At 41.4% G+C, this 21,358-nt stretch overlaps 1 protein-coding gene across 5 annotated transcripts in view; it reads left to right on the forward strand.

Annotated features, from left to right (window-relative positions):
- FARS2 (phenylalanyl-tRNA synthetase 2, mitochondrial) overlaps positions 1–21,358 on the forward strand; it is a 513,534-nt gene that overhangs the window by 39,510 nt on the left and 452,666 nt on the right. Inside the window, exon 2 of one of the 5 annotated variants that reach the window (XM_058432116.1) lies at positions 20,346–20,437. The exons of the other annotated variants lie outside the window; for them this stretch is intronic. The gene's annotated coding sequence lies outside the window, so the exon portion shown is untranslated. The remainder of the gene's footprint in view (positions 1–20,345; positions 20,438–21,358) is intronic. 5 annotated transcript variants of the gene reach the window in all.

Below are 21,358 nucleotides of genomic sequence, written 5' to 3' on the forward strand. Positions count from 1 at the left end.
AATACCCTGACCATCCTAGTCAAAAAAGAACATTACATACACCATTGAGCCTCTCCCAAACACCAATCCCTCCTGGTTTCCAAGAGGGAATCACTATCAGAACACTTGGGATCATCACTTCTTTCTGGAGCACCTTGTTTGATACCTTATCGTGAAGTCCAGGTTGTTCTTCTCACTTGTGCACTGTATGAATCACCAAATGTACTTTCTAATGCTACTGAGTTTGATGAGAACTGTTCTAGGACACAGCCGTGATCTGTGGTTTTGAATATGTGTGGTTGGATTCTCCCATTCATTCAACAAGTACACGTACGTGCTGGGGGCACTGTTGTAGGTGCTAGCAGTATGTGGAGGTGGGGACTGGGGACAAAATCCCTGCTCTCATGCAGCTTCCATTCTTCTCATGGAGCTCAAGAACATGCTCTTAAAAGACAGAGAATTAGAAAAAATACCTCACCGCTGGCTTTTTAAGACATAGGTGAGAGGAAACAGCTATTGTTCAGTCTTTGCCATCACTTCATTGATTCTGATTTTAAACAACCCAGTTTTCGAGTCTGTTTTCTCCATCATCAAAATGTTGTGAATTTTAGGGCTGTTGTAAACATATATACCTGTAGATGAAGTCATTTATTCTAGGTTGAATTTCTAAGATATTCAACTCTCAACATTAGAATCATTAAGAATATTACTCCTACATTTGCTACATTTTCTTCACAATCAGCATGCCCTTAGAGTGGGAGAATTTTGATGATTGATTTTAGCAGTGATAACTGAAATATTTTTTAAAATGTAAAAAAAGGTAATAAAATATTTTGATGACACACTTAACATGTAACATGAATCAAATTCCAGATTTAAGCCAAAACTCAAGGGATTACATTTGAGTTCTAATGCTTAAAAGTTTGAGCAGTCTATGCTTTCTACCAGTACTCCAAAGACTGGAAATAATAGAATTGCTTTTTTATTTGCCACATCAGGCACTGGTTTTGTTACTGGAGGAAGGTGTCCAGGTTCTTGGCGTTTTGAACAAAGAATTGGACAAAACGCACAAACAAAGCAATGAAAGAAAACCACAGATTTTGAAAGTACACTCCACAGAATGGGAAGGGGCACGAGCAAGTGGCTCAAGAGCCCAGTTACAGAATTTTCTGGGGTTTAAATACCCTCTAGAGGGTTCCCACTGGTTACTTGGTGTACACTCTGTGTAAATGAAGTAGTGGTCCAGTCTGATTGGTTGCAGGAGGGGACTAATCAGAGGCTGAAGTGAAGTTACAAGGTTATACTCTAGTGCAAATGAAGACTTGGCCTGTGACCAGTCTGATTGGTTGCAGGAGTGGACCAATCAGAGATACTTTCAATTTTTCATCTGCCACATGGAGAAGAGCAGGGAGAAGTAGCCTCTGGTTCTTTTGTTACTTGGGCGTGGAAAGTTGGGATTTTCCTTTTGATTTAGTTGTAGGAAGTCAGTGTGAATTGGCCTTAGATTCCCTGTTTCCAAACCCTATTCTCCTGCCTCAGTTTGAATCCTTGCACCAGAGAAAATCTGAAACGGAAGGAATGCCACTCTTCTGTATTCATGGTTCTTTTTGAAAGCTAGTTAGACAGTGTAAAATTTTCAAGATTGATATTAAATAATGGTGTTTTAAAGTGTAAAATAGTTTTGGACAGAAATAACAAACAGCTTGCTGTGTATTACATTTGCTGAAACTACAGGAAAGTTGACTTTTGGTATATTTTGATATCCAGACCCTTCAACAAAAGTCTTAAGTCAATGACATTTTACCCCCATTTATCTGTTTTATACCGACTACTATGGCAAGTGACTGTGTGTGTGAGGGAAACAGTAATGCTTGACAACTCATGCTTCCTGATACAGAGGTTTCTCTAGGTAGGTAGTTCACTACAAAGCTGGCAGGTTCTGTGGACAGAAACCATGGTATCTCACAGATTGCATTTAAGTTACCTCTGAGATTGCAAACTCCATGGGAGAAAAGATCACAGCAATTTGGGTATCTGTTTTAAATTGACAACTTAAAATGCACAATATGTTTATTTCTAAATTTTCAAAGTTAGAAAACAAGACAGCCTATATTAAATAATATAGGAGTTTTTAAAGCAGAATATGCTCAATGTAGAAAGTAGCTCAGTTTTTCTACTTGAAGGACAAAAATTCTAGGTTGACATACTCCTATTCTGATGACCTGTGATTGGTTGATGAGCTCATCTTTAGTAGGTAGTATTTCCCTTTTATCCCCCTGGGGGTGGCTTTAAATAATTCTAGAATGGCAGCACTGTGTTAATCTTTGGTTTGTTTGTTTTGAGACAGGTTCTCACTCTGTCCCCTAAGCTGGAGTGCAGTGGCACAATCATGGTTCACTGTAGCCTCCACCTCCTGCCAGCCTTCCACCTCCCACCTCAGCTTCTCCAGTAACTGGGATCACAGGCACACACCACCATGCCCAGCTGCTTTTTAACTTTTTTGTAGAGACAGGGTTTCACTATATTGCCCTGTCTGGTCTTGAACTCCTAGACTCAAGTGACCCTCCCACCTCAGCCTCCCAGAGTGCTGGGATTACAGGTGTGAGCCACCATGTCTAGCCTGTGCTAATCTTAGAAGGAAAATTTCTTTCCAAATGTCTTCTTGAAGCATATAGTGTATATAAGAATCTACCTGTGTTTTTATCACTTTCATACACTTCAGAAATAGTTGTAGAAACTTTATGGCACGATGTGCATTTACCATGAAGAACAGGCTTTGTGAGCATTTACCTAATAAGTACCTAGTCATTTTGATTAATTCAGTCTTGTTGACTTGATCTAATATAAGATCTAACCACAGCAAGCTGGTGCTTAACCTTGATCCTTTCATTTATCATTGGGATTTTAGTTGGATGCTGATTTTGAATAAGTTGAACACCTTCTAATCTTTTTTCCAAAGTCCAGTGCTGCTAAAAACTGTTCTCTGAAGGTGAGGTCCTGGAGGGTTAGGCGGGAGGTGGGTGAAGAGGCTTTAGAGGCCGATGGTGATCCCAACTTCATAAACTGTCCAATTTGGAGGAAAGAATCTTCTTTGATTTTTATAATTTTTAAGAAAATGAAGTCTGGGATCTTTCTTGTGAAAAATAATTATTTAGTCTTTCTGATGCTGATAATTAGTGAGAGATTTATCAATCCTTTTTACCCTTAGAATTAAATATTGAATAGCTGAATGTGGTGGCATATGCCTATAGTCTTGGCTACTAGAGAGGCTAAGATGGGAGCCCAGGAGTTTGAGGCTAAAGTGAGCTGTGATTGAGCCACTGCATGCCAGTGTGGACAACAGCAAGACCCCATCTCTTAAAAAAAGGAAAAAGAATTAAATATTGAATATGTTTTATGAAGAATTGGGTTTCTTTATGAGTATTCATTTGTTAATTTTACAAAGGTGTGCTAACTGTTATATATACAAAGTCTAATAAGATACACTATTTTCTTCCTCCAAAGAGTGCATAGTCTGTAGGGGAGACTAATAAGTCAACAATTACAATAAAAATTGATAATATGGGTGATCATTGCTAGATAGGTAGACAGATATGTGCTGTGAGGTCAGAAAGGAGGGTTGGTTACCTAACCCAGACAGATCAAGTCAGAGAAGGTTTTCTCGGTGGGGAAAGGTGGGGAGGGGGGTTGTCAGAATGAACAGGAGGTAAGCAGGTGAAGGGACTGGGAGACCTTTCCTTGGCTGAGGGAACGATGTTTGTATGACACATGTGTCTGTATGGCTGATGTTTCCAGGGAAGTAGTTGATGACAAGACATGAGATTGGTCAGGTATTCAGGAAATAAATTATGAAGGCAAAAGACTTTAGATTTTTCTGAAGAGTTTTAAGCAGAAAAGTGACCTTTTAAGACTTGTGTTTTAGATCATTTTGACAGCAGCCTGGAGAGCAGGCCAGAGGCACATGTATGAATTGGTGGCAGAGAACTACGTTTGTGTTAGACTTCTGGTAATCTCAGTGAGAGATGATGAAGTCTTGAACTGCCAGCAATAGATAAAATGGAGAGATGGACAAATGCCAGAGTGATTTGGGATTTGGAAGTAATCAGGTCTGGCCCCTGACTGGATATGAGGAATTGAAGAGAAGGAAGACTAAAGGATGCCTCCCAGTTTTCTGGATTGGGTACTCAGGTGGTGGCATTCACCCAGGTAGTAAATGCACAAGGTGGTATTAGATTTGGTTGTGTTGAGTCTGAGGTACCTGAGGGACACCCAAGTGGAGAAGTCCTGCATAGATAGGTGCACCTGTAGCCTGGAGCTTTTAAGGGAGACTGGTATTGGAAATACAAATATTTAAGAGACCTTGGTGTATAGTTGGGAATTCAAGCCTATTATGTTTGTAGGTAGATGAGAACAAAAAAGGATATGTAGTAGAGGGAGGAGAGGGCCAAAGATGGAACTGTGGGGTTATTGAGTGTTAGGGATAATGGAAGATCCTTAAAGAAGATGAGTAGGAGTGTTCAGGGAGGTGGGAAGGCCGGAAGAGAGGCCACAGAAACTGAGGGAAGGCGCAGTTCTGAAGAGGGTGCAACCAATGTGCAACCAATGGCGGCCAATGCCACACAGAATTCAAGTAAGAAAAGCACTGACAAGTGGCTACTGGATTGAGTAAATAGGAGGGCATTGGTGACACTGTTGGAAATAGCTCCAGTGCAGTTGTAGAGCAGAATCCAGAATTCACTGGGTTGAGAGATGAATGGATGAGGAATTGCAAACAAGAAGTGTTTAGTGTTTATGGCTCAGTGCCTTCTTGGGAAAGAAAGATACAAGGCCGTGAAAGAGGGGGTTGTAGCTATCAAGAAAGGATTGTCAAGAGAGGGGATGCTTTTTGTTTTAGTAGGAGAAATTATGTGCTGAAGTGAATGATCCATGAGGCTTTGGCCTAGGCAAGAAAGCTTCTGCTTGCATCCACATAGGATGCGAGCAGGAAAGATGGATGCTGATGCAATTAAGGTTGCATGTATGCTAGGAGGGGAGAAGGTGGGGATGGAGGGATTATTACTTGACCATTCTGTATATCTGCATTATAAAAGATGGCATTTAAAACCACAACTGGGCCATGTGATTTTTGTGGTAAAGAGACTAGATTCACTACAAGAAATTTGGATGACTTATAAATCTCTAAACCCCAATGGGAGAAAAGTTATTACTTAATATCATAGATATTCACGTTTATTTAAAGAATCTTGTTAGAAAACAAATTAGAAACTCCGTGTACCATTTTTTGTTGTTGTTCATTGATGAGAAGGTTTGTTTAAATTGTATCCCTGTCATTGGCATTTTGGAACTTGAGGACAACAGAACTGTTACAACAGGAATTTTAGAGCCAATTTTGACCACAGTGAAGTGGCTGTGAAGGCTGAAGGTCAAGAGCATGATTGATTGGGTGATTAGAATTCCTTTTAAAGAATTCCTGTTTGTGATTATTATACAACCTAGCATCTAGCCCGATGTTCTGTATAGTTATAAATAATAAAGAGGTATGTTTTATAGTTTTAATTCAGGAACAGGTGCCCTGATTGTGAAATACATTTATCAGTTCAATATAGCCACTTATTACATTTGGGGTCTTCTTGATGATTGAATTTGTGGTGAGGCATTTGAGTTTCGGATCCTTGGTGTAAAAGGAGGTGGAGAGGAAGGAAGGAAGCCAGGACCAGTGTTTAGAAAGGGAAAAGAGGAGTAGAGGACAAAGAATGGAGAATGATGTGTATGTGGTGTGTAGGGGAAACTCTCTAACTGTGTTTTTCCTCTACTCTCACACTACAACAATCATCAACACAGAAGAAGCCTTCTGTGGCCAAATGTGTGGGTTTTTTTCCCATACACCAAGCGGCAGGCACCGGTTGGGTGTCCTCTAATTCAGTTCTGACACTCTCTACCCAGAGGTAGTGTCAGATCCCACAGGTTGAGGGCCCAGTTCCCATGACTGTCCCCCTCGCTCCCTGACAGTCACAAGTCCTGGCCTCTTGAACTTCTGACTGATGACTTCCGCTTTGGGTGTGGTTAATTTGCTGGAGAGGCTCACAGGACTTGGGAAAACTTATGATTACTGGTTTATTATAAAGGATATTGCAAAGGTTACAGATGGAGAGACGTGCAGGGCAAGGTATGGGGGAGGGGGTGTGGAGCTTCCATGCCCTCCTTGGGTGTTCCATCCTCCAGGAACCTTCATGTATTCAGCTATCAGGAAGCTCCCTGAACCCTTTTCCCTTGGGTTTTTATGGAAGCTTCATGACATCAGCATTCCTTCCCCCAAAGTATAGGGTGGGACTCGCTCATGGAAGGGTCTTAAGACCCACTATCAGAAAGCTGGGGGAACATACAGTCCAAGGAGGGCAGGAGGTCAGAGGCCTGCCCCTGAGGCCTAAAGCACCCGACATGGCCTAACACACCCACAATAAGGGCTGTGGGAGTTATGAGCCAGGAACCGTGGGCAAAAGCCAATATACCTCTTAACACCACAGATCGGGGGTGTGTCTCAGTCTTGGAGAGTGGCACGAGGCAGCAGTCTATGGAGAACTAGGATTTCTCAGGAACGAATACATGCTACACACCAAGCTATGTGCCGTCATATACATTACATCCTCACAATAACCTAGCAAGATGGGCAGTGAAATTATTTGAAGTTTCAAAGGAAGAAATGAAAGGAGGTGAAAAGATATTTTTAAAAGATCTTTTAAAAGTAAAGAAAAATAGTGATGATGATGATTCTTGTTAGAGTTAGAAATTATTTCAATTGTAACTTATGGTGTTATTCTAATTTTTTTTTCAAGTCTTAGGTGTTTGAGTCAAAAGGGCTAAAATTGGCTTTGAAGCTGGTAACATGATGCTAGCTGAACTCTCCTTTTGTGTGTGCTTGGAAATTTAATAATAAAACATTTTAAAAAGGATCAAGCAAATAAATAAAATAGTCTTGGTGATAAAAATGAGAGAATATTTATGAATAGCAAGGGGACTTTCTTCTCTCTTCTATCAGTTTTATAGGATAACCATAGTCTTTGAAACTATTTTTGAGCTAGAATTATTAACAAGCCATTTTGGAAATAAAGACAGTAGAATCGGTTGCTTTTAATGGGTCATCTTAGCTTTATACAAGGTGAAGACTCAGTTCAGAAACAGGTGGATTCTTCATCTTCATCCTGTTGCAGTGGGAGTTTTCTCTAAATGAAGGAGTGTTTATTTATGCTGGAAAGAAGCCCAGGGCTAGAAATGTTTTGTCGCAGAAGGTATATAGCTCCAAGGGGGAGAATCAGAGTCTAGGCAGTGAGCATCTTTTCACGTAAAACACTGTGGCAGGGACTGTGGGGTGCTACAAAGGTGGGAAGGTAAGATAGCAGTGATATCCATGGAGGGCTTACTGCGTGCCAGGTGCACGCTAAACACTTCCCGTATGTTTAATCCTCACTGCAACTCTAGGAGGTAGGTACTATTCTTTCTCATTTTTTAATTTTTATTTTTAATTGTGGTGAAATGCACAAACATAAAAATTATCATTTTGGCCCCCCCCCTTTTTTTTTTGAGACGGAGTCTAGCTCTATCGCCCAGGCTGGAGTTAGTGGTGCGATCTCGGCTCACTGCAAGCTCCGCCTCCTGGGTTCACACCATTCTCCTGCCTCAGCCTCCCGAGTAGCTGGGACTACAGGCACCCATCACCACGCCCGGCTAATGTTTTGTATTTTTAGTAGAGACAGGGTTTCATCGTGTTAGCCAAGATGGTCTTGATTTCCTGACCTCATGATCCGCCCGCCTCGGCCTCCCAAAGTGCTGGGATTACAGGCGTGCGCCACTGTGCCCGGCCCATTTTGGCCATTTTTAAGCATATAGTCCGTAGCATTAAGTACATTTATGGTCTTGTGTAACCATCACCACCACCCATCTGTAGAACTTTATCATCTTCCCAAATTGAAACTCCGTACCCATTAAACATGAACTCCCCATCCCCTCTCCCCCGAGCCTCTGGCAACCACCATTCTACTTTCTGTCTCTGAATTTAACCACTCTAGGAACTTCATATGAGTGGAATCATACAGTATTTGTACTTTTCATCTGATTTATTTCAGTAAGCATAACATTTTCATGGTTCATCCATGTCATATCATGTGCCAGAATTTCCTTCCTTTTTAAGGCCGAGCAGTATTCCATTGTCTGGATAGAGTACACTGTGTTTCTCCATTCATTCATCGGAGGACACTTGGGTTGCTTCTACCTTTGGCTATGATAAATAAGACTGCTGTGATCATGAGTGTACAAATATCTTTTCAAGCTCCTGCTTTTAGTTTTTCTGGGTACAGACCCAAACGTGGAATTGCTTGATCATATGATAATTCTATGTTTAATTTTTCAGGAACCTCCATATTTTTTTCCACAGTGGCTGTACCATTTTACATTCCCACCAGCAGAGCACAGGGGTTCCAATTTCTTCACATAGGAGACAGGTAATTATTTGTCCTTCAATGTTACAGTGGAGGAAGGATAGCACAGAGAGGTTAAGTGAGCTCACATAGCTAACATGTGCAGACCTGAATCTGAATTTGACTCCAGAAGCTTACCTCCTGTGACATACAGGTAAGGTGAGGCACAGAGAGTCCAAGGGGCATGACTGAGGGCCCCTGCCTCATAGCATCAGTGATTCAGAGCCTGCCTTCAGAGTTCATGTTGTGAAGGACTTGTAGAGTTCGCTCTTTTTAAATAAGAATTCTCTTTAAAAAAACTAATTTTGGCCTGGCGCGTTGGCTCACACCTGTAATCCGAGCACTTTGGGGGGCCAAGGCGGGCGGATCACTTAAGGTCAGGAGTTCGAGACCAGCCTGGCCAACATGGTGAAACCTCATCTCTACTAAAAATACAAAAATTAGCCGGGTGTGGTGGTGGGCACTTGTAATCCCAGCTACTCGGGAGGCTGAGGTAGGAGAATTGATTGGACTCAGGAGGCAGAGGTTGCAGTGAGCAAAGATCATGCCATTGCACTCCAGCCTGGGCAACAGGGCGAAACTCTGTCTCACAAACAAAAAAATAAAAAAAACCCAAAAGAACAACAACAACAACAACAACAAAAAACTAAGCTTTGCATATTTTTATATGACTTTTTCCTGCCTTTCCAAATGTATGCTTTAAAATGTTCTTGTTATTTAAAACATCATCTTTAAAAAGTCTGTAGTATCTTTGATTTCCCTTTTATTTAAGATTTTTGGGTAAAATTTTGCCTTTAAATAATTTAAAGCAAATATGCATTGGTTCCTGTGGAGTTTTTAAAAACATCTCCACTCTACCCATTCCCTTCAGAAGTTTACTTTTAAATAAAACCAAGCAACAATATTTAAAGCTGGATTTAGGTTAGGGGAAGCCTGGAGGGCATCAATGGTAAACATTGAGGACTTTTAACATTTAGATGAAGTGAATTTTGCAGCTTTATCAACAGAGGAGCAACAGCTAAGAAACTTACACATTTCTCTGTATTATTTTTGTTACGAGGATATGCATTTTCCCTCAGAGTCACAGTGGGGCTGCATGGCCTTCTGAAAATAGCGCCGCCCCTGGATCATGCCGCTCTGCTGGGCCTGTGTGTCACTTCATGTCACTGTCTGTCTCTACTTCTTCTTGTACTGATGTCAGGGAAGGGAGATGCCCCCTGAAAATACAGACTTAGTGGCTTCCTGGACCCCGCCTCATCAGGGTTGCATTTTAAGGCTGGGAAGCCTGGGTGTACATAGTCCTCAGCCCCACTCTTGGGGTTGGGGGTGGGTGGCTTGTACAGTGCACCATCTTAGCTGGTGGTTTTAGACAAACACTTGCTTTAGACAAATGCTTCTTGTCCCAGCATATCAAGGGCCCATGATCTTGCAAAGAGGAACTCTGATTTGGAAGATATCTTTAGACTAATCTCTAATTCGGTGGTTCCCAGTTATGGCTGTACACTGCAGTCCACCTGGGGAGCTTAGAAAAATAATGATGCTAGAGTCTCATGTCCAGCGATTCCAATGTAACAGATTTGATGTGGGCCTTGGTCCGTGGGATTTTTAAAAGGCTTCTGAGGTGATTCTAATGTGCCATCAAGATGTAGGTCCACTGCTGTAATTTCTTTTTAATACCTTGTTCTTTGGGCTTTAAATAAGATTTTTACTGTCAAAAGATACAAAAATACCAGGAGGCGGAGGTTGCAGTGAGCCGAGATCGTGCCACTGCACTGCAGCCTGGGCGACAGAGCAAAACTCCATCTCAAAAAAAAAAAAAAGGAAAGATACAAAAATGTCTTTTCTTTTCTTAGGGTGTCCTTATTAGCTGAGACTGCTGAAATTTATTCCTCACATATGAAGGGAATTTCTTCTATTTGTTAATTTGTGGTGGAAGATCATTTTTATGTCTTTATAGAGTATGTTTTTATATTGAAATGATATAGTGCAGATTGCTAAAATACAGATCTAGTTTATTCTGCAGAGCCTTGCATTTTGAAAGATGAAGAGCAACTGTTTGCTTGCCTAGATTTCAATGCAAGCTTTAGCTCACTTTGAGTATTGATGGCAGTTTCATTTTATAAACTGAAGACTATACTATGTAGACGTCTGTGCTGCTATTTCTGATAGTTCCTGAAGGTTTCTCATTTAGACTGTCATCTCCTCTGGCGAACATAGTTATAATGCTTCCTACACTCCTGTGTATTTAAACACGTAGCCTTATTATTAAATTAGAAAATCTAGGTGTATCTTTGAACCATACAGTCAATCTGAGGGTTTTTTGGTTTCAAGGAATGCTTTGTCTGAGCCCTTTCTGGGCGCCTCGGATTTGTTTAAAATTACAGAGCTGTATCTGTGTAATCTTTTCTTCTATAACAGCAATGGCTGTCCCGGACTGTGGCTTTAAGCTTATTTAGTTGAAAGTTCATCAAAGTTTGGAGATGACACTTGGGGTTCAGGGGAAACAAGTATTCTCTTGGCCTTGCTTTTGTTTAAAAGGTGAGTTTAGATGTGCCATGTTGGTTTGCTGCACCCATCAACTCGTCATTTACATTGTGTATTTCTCCTAATGCTATATCCCTCCCCCAGCCCTCCACCCTCCAACAGGCCCTGCTGTGTGATGTTCCCCGCCCTGTGTCCAAGCGATCTCTTTGTTCAGTTCCCACCTATGAGTGAGAACATGTGGTGTTTGGTTTTCTGTCCTTGTGATAGTTTGCTGAGAATGATGGTTTCCAGCTTCATCTATGTTCCTGCAAAGGACATGAACTCATCCTTTCTCCTAGTTCCAGTTTACAGATTACAGGACTTCTCAGTCTCAATAGTCACATAAGCCAATTTCCATAATAAATTCCTTTATCTATTAAAAAAAAGATGAGTTTAGATATAAAATTTTAAAAATTTGCCATTTTTTTATTTATATATGAGAGCTCTGTCAGTAGTTGGAGCAGAAAGTTTAGATGTCAAATTTAAAAATGTTTTCATTTTTTGTTTTTTATTTATCTGTGAGGACTCTGTAAGTAGTTAGAGAAAGGATGTATGATTCGTGGTAGATTTCCCACTATGTATCTCTTAGAGCCCTCACTGAGGGCAGAAAATGATTGGATTACTCTGGTGGTTAAGGACAAGGACTTCTTACCTGCTCCAAAACCTTTTTTGATATAGGTAGAACAGAGACATATGTGTCTCTGTGTGTACCTGTAAGTATATATAACATAAGCATGTCCAAATGTTATGTCTATTTATAGTCATACATAGCTGCTGATTCAGAGTGACATAGTGGAAATTCTTCCTGACCTTTGACTTGGAAGGGACATTTGATGCTGATCCTTATTTTGTTTTTTTTCAAAGAGAAGCACATTTGGGTTTGATATAGCATTCACGTTTAGATAATTTCATGACAGTTGTGGGGACTGGGAATGTAGCTGTCTTCTCACTTTTATGCAGATTTTTCCCCTTAGTTAATTACTGAGGTGAGAGTTGTCTGTGTGGAGATGGTGGGTGGGGCAGGGGGCACTGTTGGATGAGAGAGACAGATTGCTTAGATAACAGTCATGGACACCTGCTCATTTCCTTCCTCCCTTTCTTTCTTTCTTTCTTTCTTTCTCTTTCTTTCTTTCTTTCTTTCTTTCTTTCTTTCTTCCTTCCTTCCTTCCTTCCTTCCTTCCTTCCTTTCCTTCCTTCCTTCCTTCCTTCCTTCCTTCCTTCCTTCCTTCCTTCCTTCCTTCTCTCTCTCTCTTTCTTTTTCTTTCTTTCTTTCTTTCTTTCTCTGTCTTTCTTTTTCTTTTCTTTTCTTTCCTTTCCTTTCCTTTCCTTTCCTTTTCTTTTCTTCTTTCCTCAGGGTCTTGCTCTGTTGCCTAGGCTGGAGTGCAGTGATGCCATCATAGCTTACTGCAACCTTCATCTCCCAGGCTCAAGTGACCCTCCTGCCTCAGCCTCCCAAGTAGCTGGGACTATAGTCATGTGCTATTACTATACCTGGCTAATTTTTTTTATTTAAAAAAAATTTTTTTTTTTGTAGAGATGGGGTCTTGCCATGTTGCCCAGGCTTGTCTCAATCTGCCTGTCTTGGCTTCCCAAAGTGTTGGGATTACAGGCGTGAGTCACCACGCCCAGCCACATCTGGTTATTTCTGAAGTCCTAGAAAATGAAGGCTGTGCTTACTGGGGGTGGGAGGGAGTGTTTAGGGGGCTCTTGGATCAATTGGTATGATTTTTCTAGTCTGTAGTCTTTTATTTTTCTTCTCTATAATTATTATTCTCTGGTCGTTGACCTCCAGGGTCTGGTTAGTTACATATGTCACTAAGAAAAGGTCAAGGGTTATAGAAATGAGGCACTTACTTTTCTGATGCCTTAACTTAGTTTGCAACATCCTGGGAGTTTGAAAGGAAAATGGTAGCAAAATTTGGGCACAGTGGCATGCACCTGTAGTCCCAGCTACTTGGGAGGCTGAGGCAGGAGGATCCTTTGAGCCCAGGAGTTTGAGGCTGCAGTGAGCTGTGATCGTGCCACTGTACTGCAGCTGGGGTGATAGAATGAGACCCTGTCTCTAAAAAAACAAAGAAAGAAGATGGCAGGAAAGTAACAGCAAGTTCTCTTTCAAAGCCTAGCTCACTGTTTTGTAGAAGATACTCTGCCAGCCCCATCTCTTATCTCCAACCTACCCACCCCATCTCCTGGATCAAAGCCAGCATCATTTCTAAGGGAAGCAATTGTGAAATCATTTCCTTCTATCAAGAGTAGTTTGCATTGTCTCCATGCAGAAAGTGTGCAGTTTAATATATTAGGGTGGGTTGGGGAGGGGCAACTAATATAAAACAATTTTTTTTTTTTTAAAAAACTAACATTCTAGTTTTATTGAAAATGAGTCCAGCCTGCTGGGTGACAGAGTAAGATGCTATCTCTTTCTTTCTCTCTCTCTGTCTCTCTCTCTCATCTCTTTCTCTCTCTCTCTCTGTCTCTCTCTCTCTCTCTCACACACACACACACACACACACACACACACACACACACACACACACACACAGAAAATGGGGATAAATTGGTGGACCCCACACAAGTAAGGGTTATGGCAGATGATGTTGGTGAACCATCTCCTTCATGTTGGGAATTCACTCAATAAAACAGATTAAGAAGACTTGGTCCCGACCCTCTTAAGAACTTACCAAGGAGCTCCTCATGCTGTTGGTCATTTATCTTAGCCATGCACTTCTTCAGTTACCAGTCACACCCACCTACCCTCCTTGTCGCTTACAGACTCCAGGTGACAGTCTTCCCACATGTTGGAACGCTTCTACTTCAGAAGTTTCCTCTAGAGCTGTGCTCCCCTAAGTTTGGTCCTAGGAACAGCAGAATCTCAGGCCCCATCCAAACCTGTGTTGTGTTGTTTAACAAGACCTCTAGGTGACTTCAGTCTGCAAAACATGTTAAGATTCAGATTTTATTTCAGCAGGGCTTGGTGGGGCCTGAGATTCTAACAGGCTCCCAGGCAGTGCCCATGTTGGTCTGTGCACCACGTGGTAGATAGCAAGGCTTTGCTGTCGAGACAGATTACATCTCCCTTGTGTCAGAGAGTCGCAAAGCTGCTTGGGTTATCGGATGACATGGGATGACATAGGCTAATCAAGTACCTCTGGCCTTGGGGAGTTGAAGTTAAAAAAAATGTGCCTGGTTATTTGCTAGCACAGTTCTCAGAGCTAAAGCTGAATATACTTGCACACTGAATCCTCTCCTCAGTCTTAGGAGGTAGACACTATTACTATCTTTTACAGATGGGGAGATGAGGCACAGAGAAGTTAAGTAGCTTGAGCAAAGTCACATGAACTAATGAGTGAAAGAGCAGGGCTCTGAATCAGGCAGTGTAGCTTTGGTACCAAGCTTTGAAATTATTGTGCACTTCCTGAGTGTGGGGGGGGGCTACAACTGTTGGCAGAGAGAGTTGGCTCACAGTGCAGAAATGAGAGTGTCTTGGTTTGGGCAGTGGAGTGGTTCCAGAAGGCACGCTGAGTTCAGGACTGAGGTCAGCATAAGGAGGGCTGAGCAACAGAGAGCGGGACTGTGTGGTTCCTCTTCAGTGGACAGGGTTAGTGGAGGAAGAAGACACACAGGGTGCCAGCTGCTGAGGAACGAGAGTAAATATAGCAAACTTTTATTAAGCATTCATAAGTGTCAGATACTGGGGTTTACATTTGTTATTTCATTTGACTCTTATAATGATCCTGTGGTGTAGGTACAAATCTTTTAGAGAAGGAAACCGAAGTTCAAGAGAGTAATTCTCCCAAGGTCATACAGGGAGAAGAGTAGCTTAACTTGAATTTTAAGTCAGTGCTGTCTGATTTCACAACCTGTGTGTGAAGCTTCTTTGCCCTGCTGCTTCCCTGGCAGGGACTCAGTGGGGAAGTGAAGGCATAGAGGAGAGAGAAGAACTTGAGCATTGACACTAGGGTATAAAGAGGTGCCTGGACACAGAGATGAGGGGCAAGAATGCAAGAGCAGCACCTGGGACTGACTGGTTAAAACTGGACTGGAGATCTCTGAGATTTTCCTGAGTGGGGCTGGTGCCTGGATTGGCACAGGGCTGAAACTGCATGTGGGGTTAAATGGCCCCAAGGTGAAGTCAGTTGCCATCTGATGGTTAAGGCTTGCTAGGACTGAACACACGTCTTTACCTCCTGTGTCTTCGTCCTTGTGTCAGCTCGGGAGAACCACTCCTGCCCTCCCTTTGACCCTGCCCTTCCCACGACTCTGTTTCTTAGACAAATGTGTTTGCGGCCACGTTGGCTGCTCCCCAAGCCCCCTGCTTCTCTGAAAGTGAAAAGTTGCTTCTGCTTGCCTTCCTTCATCTTTGTGATTATTGCATTTCTTGCCACAGACATTTCTCATTGCTCCCAATGTGAAAATCTGGGCTTGTTACTTTAACCAAATGATTGTACAGCCCCATGTGACCTCAAATAAATTTTTTAAATGGATAACTAAGCTGACAGTACATGAAGTGCGCCTGGGGAATTCTCTGCCTCGGGATGCTCATAATGAAGGGAATTGACTGGGGTTAACAGATGGACACTGCTCATTTTTTGGCAATCATTGACAAGTACGCAACACCTCCAGGTGGCTCTCCATGGACTGCTCTGTGTGGCTCAGCCCATGATTCCTGTGCGTCCGTAGAATGCTAATGGTGCCTCTTCCTCCCTGGGTAACATAGCAGGCTGCATGGTCTGGTGTAGCTCTGTATCCTTGAGATCAAAGGCATGCATATCATTTTTAAATAAAAGATTATCTTTTAATTATAGAGGCATCATAGCAGTATTACAAAAAGCTTAGAAATAGAGAAGGGAAAGCACCCACATTTACCGCCCTAAAACGTGGTAATCAGTCTTTAAACAATTGTTCAGTGGCTTTTCATAGTTGTGTCACTTGTTTTGTATGTGCATTTCCCCTTATCGCTGTATAATCTCCACAGTTACCATTTGAATGGCTGTATCATATTCTGTTGTGATGCCACATCATTAATTATTTAACTCTGTTGTTGACATGTGCACTACTTCCAACTTTTTACCGTTAGTAATAACAGTTAAAGGTATACATTTGTGCATGTAGCTATTTTCATATTTTGAATTAGTTTCTTATGATAGAGTCTCAGATGTGGCATTACTGGGTCAAAGAGTATGAACATTTTTATGGCTTCTAAAATGTATTGCCAGATTGCTTTCCAGAAGAGGGAGGCAATTTACAACGCCACCACAAAGGCATTTGTTTCCCAGATGGACAACTTGGTTAGGGATGCAGCCTCTCACAGTACATGAGAAGCTGTGTTTATGTTTGTGTTTGTGTGTGTGTGTAAAAAACTTGTTGGCGCGTTTGTGTATTGATTTAACCCCAGTGACACCATGCATTGCCTATGTTAATAGGAATGTACTGGATGTCTAATGACAACATAATGGTCATCCATTAGTATTTAAAATAGATGTGTGTTTGATATGGATTAAAGCAAGATATAAGTGTTTCCTCTTTCCCTAGAATTCGGACTTTTAAAAAAATTGACAAAGGTGAGTTGACAAGAGTGTTTAGCCAGTGTGACTAAGTTCTTAGTGGCTCCCTTCTTTTTGGGAATACCTAGTGATTTGGAGGTGAAGGTGGAAGTCAAAGGAGCTTGGTAGGAGCAGTAGTGGGAGGGCACTGGAAGTACCTGGGCATGTGCCTAGAAGAGTGCCTATTGTGGACTGCACAAAGCACCTCACCTCACCTGGTGAGGACAGTTTTGGGTGCTGAATGGAGTGCTTGCGTTGAGAAGGATTTTGAGGTCACACCTAGGCTCAGTGGGAAAGATACTGTGATTAATTAGCAATTTGTTCTAGATCTTTGTCATTGCAATTTTCTTCAATTTGTTATCCAATTGGATTATAAACTTTACATGCTTTCATGTAGGAACTGTACCTTTTAAAATTACAATTTTCTCCCCGTTTCCTGAAATGTCTAGCACATTGTATTGTATATGGTGTATGTGTATGGTAGTTTTGTGTCTCCTGATTGAATGAATGAGGGAAGATACTACTTTATCCTCATAGTCCCAGGCATTTTATCAAAGCCTTGTGTTTAAGGAGTGGGATCCCACAGTTTGCCTGCTCACGTGTGAAACCTCCAGCAGACCTCACAGGGGTAAAGGAAAGGAAATTTCAACTGAGAAACTTAGGGAAAGTAATGCCAGCAGAGACCTTTGACTCATTTATATAACCACCCAAATCATTGAATGAGACCTCATTGTTTTATAGAGGAGTAAATTCAGCCAAATAAGAGCAAATGGCTTCCCCACGATCACACAGATGGTGGGTGACTGGGGACCCCAAGTTGGGTCCTGATTCCTGGTCCAGTGTCCTTTCCTCTACACCTTGTTGGGAGAACTTGGTGTGCTTGTTTTGCTTGCCCCTCTCCCACCATAGCCCCTACAGGTGTGTATTTGGAGTTTTCTTTGCTGTCTGACCATGCTTGTCCTCCCATGTAACTGAATTAGGAATGAGTTTAGAGATTGTGGCCTTGAGGCAGTAGTCAGATGGGGGTATGAAGATTTATACTGAGGGCCAAGAGACAGTGCCGGATCAAAATTCAATTCTATTCAAACTTACAGCTTTGCCTTATCTCCAGTTCGGAATATAACCTTTTTTTCATTTTAAAGGGAGAACATATAATGGTAGATGTGGTACATGATTTGAGTGTGTATTTGATACAATTGTGATCCTAATAAAACTGCCATTCTGATCCATATGCCTAGGGTAGAGATTTAAGGTTGTTAAGGGAGCAGTAACTTTGAGCTTCTTGATTTATCTTGTGTGACTGAAATCTAAACCTCAATATTGCATCAACTCCATGGTTGTTTTTCCTCCTTTCTTTCCAGAACCCCTCACCCCCAATCTGATGAGCACATTTGGTTGTGTAGTTGAGATTCTGAAGCTAAATGCATTAATAGTGAGGGAAGTATTCACGGTGAATGTCGAATGAAATGACTGAGGGAGACAAAGCAGGAAAGAGAATTAACAGTCTACTGGTTCTTTTAACAGCCATGTGATGGCTGCCCTGGGAATTGAATGATTTGTAGATGACTGGATCCTGCTCATTCCATGGTGGCTTGAGGCCCCTTGAAATTGATGTGAACCTCATAAGCTGTCAGCAGTTACAGCTACTGGGTAATAAGGTTTGGAATTTATGGGTATTTACATTTCAGAGGGCCTTTACTATGTTTCTGTAATTTTGGATTAGAAATGCTTGTCCTTGATATAACTGTTTTTTATGCACAGTGCTAGAGTGTTTAAGCCCCTTAACATTCCCAGTGTGTCCCAGTGTGTAAGCCACTTTCTTTCTGGGAGAGCAAAAAGATGATATACTTAATCCTACTTTTGGATTAGTGGACAGGATGATTTTTCTCTGCTTCTCTACTAAACTAGCTCCATACTGTCTTCTGTACAGTAACAAGTCACATGGTAAAAGAAGTTAGAAGAGTCTTACTGACCTGCTGTTGATAAATATTTTCCTACAGCATGCTGAGGTGGGCATATTTTGACTTTGCTTGGTTTTGAAAGGATTAACATTTTTTAACTGATAAATATGAACTTGTTCTGAAAAACTTAAAAAAAAATGGAGAAATTGAGAGAAAACTTATCTAAGACCCCTCCAACAGAATGCAAACCACTTAGGACATTTTAAATTTTCTTTCATTCTTTTTTAATGCATAATTTTTATGTAGTTGTAATCTGTTTATGGAAATTCGGTATTTTAAAAATTATTACATATGTTTTTCTTTGTTATATATTTCTCCTACAGAAGCTTCATTTTCCATTGAGGGGCATTTGTTAAAATCTTTACTTGTTCTTTCCACATGTTGTCCAATGGCTCAGTCCTTTCCTTATCAGTGAGATGTGAGTGGGTAATGGCACTGTCCATCAGTAATTATGACTGACGAGTTGGCTGTCTCTTCACTCAGTAGGGGCCAGGCCTCCTCTTTCATTTGAGAGTCGTTGATCTGAATGGCTCATATATTTTTCCAATTATAAATTATCCTCTAGTGGGCTTTTTGTGCATTAGTTCTTTGGGATATTTTTTCAGAGTAGAATTGCTGTCCATAAAAGGGACGTTTTCATAAGATCTATGAGACATTTTGATATTTTACACACAGGCGTGCGCACACATGCACAATTTACATCGTATCATATTGTATGTATTGTTTTCTGCAAGTTGCCACTAGTAATCTCATATGTATAAAACTAACCATATACTACACGTAACATTGGGCATTATTGCTGTTTTAAGTTTGTTAACTTGATAGGCAAAAAATAGCATCAAGTTTTAAATTTCTTGACTTAGTAGCGAGCATGAGCACTTCAGCACACATTGATTAGCAACTGGATTTCCTGTTTTACGAACTAATTCATCTTGGCCTTGAAGTTGTAGTGGTTAGAAAGGAGTGGCACCTGTCAGCATCTCGGTGGGGCACATGGGGCTAGGACACAAGCTGCTGTGCAGCCTCAGGGGTCAGCCTCAAGGCTCCTGACCTGAGTTGGCAGAAAAGCACTTACACTGCCCACATTGCTTTAGGAAGTCAGAATCTCTCAACACTAAAATAAATGCTTGTTTTTGACCTTACTACTGCTTCAATTTGAATTGCCAACTATTTGCAATTTATATGGAGATTTTTTAAGGACAGTAGGGAAGGTGTGAGATTTTTATGTTTATCAAATAAAATGGGTCGCGGATGTGAGATTTTTTCACTTTTTAAAAACAACTTGCTACAAAATTCTTCTTCCTTTCTTTTTCTTCTTAATTTCTCAATTTATTGAGTGTCTCCTCTCAGCCAGCATTCTGGGCTGAGAGAATGCCACATGCAAAGGCCTCAAGGCAAAAAAGGGAGTGATATGTCCCGGGAAGAACAATGCAGCCAGGGTACGTGGATGTTTACAAGGAAGACCTGGGTGAAGTCACAGAAGCGGGAAGGAGCCCAGTGATGCAGACATTAGTAGGTGGGGGCAAATGCCGTGGCATATCACCAAAGGGTTTGAGTTGCAGGCATGTGATTCACAGAAGCATCACCCTAGAAAGGCAAGAGAGGAAGCAGCAACTCCCGATGGATGCCTCCTGGGGAAGCCAAGGCAAGAGGTGATGGTACCTTGCGTACTTATGCTTCCTAAACCATCTCTGGTAAAGGGCCATAAATTTTTATTTCTAATCTGTTGTACACTGATACTGTTACAGAATACAAGAAATATGGATTACCAGAAGAATGACCATGAGCTTGAATGTGACAGTAATGTCAAATTGCTACAAAAGTTTCTATGTACTTACTCTCGCCTTGTGTCCTTACCTTATCATGCGCAGGTATCAGGTGGACCCCACTTTGATAGCCTTGGCTGACAATGCGGCTCCAACATCTAACAATGTGTTGCATATTTTCTGTGGATCAAGTCGTGGTATGTGGCTGTCAACTGTATTAGTTCATTTGGGCTGCTATAACAAAATATCATAAACTGGGTGATTTATAAACAATGGAAATTTATTTGTCATAGACCTCAAGGCTGGGGAGTCCAAGATCAAGGGACATATTTGATGTCTCGTAGGGCTTTCTGGTTCATAGATGGCACCATCTCCCTGTGTCATTATAGAAGAGGCAAGGGATCTCTCTCAGGCCTTTGTAACAAGGGCACTCATTCTATTCATAAGGGCTTTGCCCCCGTGATCTAACCACCACCCACTGGCCCCATCTCCAAGTACTATCACCTTGGAGGTGAGAATTTCAATATTTGAATTTTGGGGGCACACAAACATTGAGTTTATAGCAACTATTTACACCAGACAATGTGCCGTGTACAAGATAAACAGTGGGATATGAAATAAAGGTTGTCTCTGCCTTTCAGACTTTATAGTCAGGTTGAATTGGGAGAGAAGTAGATGAATATGAGGCATATATTGCAGATAGACTCTCTAGGACTTACTAATGGGTTGGATGTGGGAGATTCAAGGAGAAGGAGGACTCAAGGTTGAGAGGCAGGGATGGGGTACTCTACAGAGGGGAGAGAGACACTTTCTTTAGACTTGGCAGGATTTTGTGAGATTCTTGTTAATCTTGAACTTTTATCTTTTGGAGAGATGATATACTAATTTCATAAAAGCAAAATGATTAACACCCTGCTGATGCAGATTTGAAATGAATTTCCCTGATGACATGCTGCCTCTAGGAAGAAATCTGGGTGGCTAAGGGTAAGGGTGGGGGAGTTTTGAATTTCGTACTGTGCCTATATACCTACTCAATAAAATGTGTTTTAAAATAGGTTTCTTATGACAGCCAAAATAACAAAATACCTTTGGATAAATCTGAAATAAGAAATGTGGAA

Source organism: Hylobates moloch, unplaced genomic scaffold (assembly GCF_009828535.3).
Source record: "Hylobates moloch isolate HMO894 unplaced genomic scaffold, HMol_V3 SCAFFOLD_20, whole genome shotgun sequence".
Lineage (NCBI taxonomy): Eukaryota > Metazoa > Chordata > Mammalia > Primates > Hylobatidae > Hylobates > Hylobates moloch.